Genomic DNA, 640 nt, shown 5'->3' with positions numbered 1-640 from the left:
GCATATATTTCCACAAAAATGTACATACATTTGTATAAACTGGGATATATTTGCTTCTCATTGATCATCCCTACCCAAAGGAGATTTATTCCAGCCAGAAGTATCCCAAACCAGCAGCACTGGAATCTTTTGCCCCCTCTGGAAGAAGTGGTGTATTGCTCAAGCATCCATAATGTACCTACCCCTCTCATCAGAAGTACCTGTATCGCTTCTCGGCCTTTTGGCTAAGATCAAGTGTAGTATCTGTTCTTGAGGTTTTTGGGGGGACCTGGAGGGATGGCACTGTGGCAGGGTGTCCTTCCTGGTCGTAATTCCCAGGGGCTGATTGAATGGATCTATACCATGGTCGAGGCTGAATGGCTGAGGGCTTTGCTTAGGCGTACTGCCCCTGGAAGTGGCGCTCCAGGTGCACCTGAAAAAACCTAGGATGTGGCAGATCCTAGGCGGAAGTAGGGTGCTTTGGTCTGTACTGCCCATATGCATAGCCAACTAACGCAGCTCCCCGGCCTTTTGGCTAGGGAGAGTGCAGAATTTTTATCACTCCGGCCGCAAGGTCGGGGCCAGCTTGCTGGCACCGGGGACTTGTCCCCTGGGGACTTCGGTTCCCACCCGGCTCCCTCTCGGGGGAGCCACCCGGACC

At 52.5% G+C, this 640-nt stretch overlaps 1 pseudogene; it reads left to right on the top strand.

Moving 5' to 3' along the window:
• Positions 1 to 204: 204 nt before the first annotated feature.
• On the top strand, positions 205 to 340 carry LOC137542632 (U2 spliceosomal RNA; annotated as a pseudogene).
• The last annotated feature ends 300 nt before the right edge of the window (positions 341 to 640 follow it).

This window comes from Hyperolius riggenbachi, chromosome 12 (assembly GCF_040937935.1).
Source record: "Hyperolius riggenbachi isolate aHypRig1 chromosome 12, aHypRig1.pri, whole genome shotgun sequence".
Classification (NCBI taxonomy): Eukaryota; Metazoa; Chordata; class Amphibia; order Anura; family Hyperoliidae; genus Hyperolius; species Hyperolius riggenbachi.
This window is presented reverse-complemented; position numbering and strand designations above follow the sequence as displayed.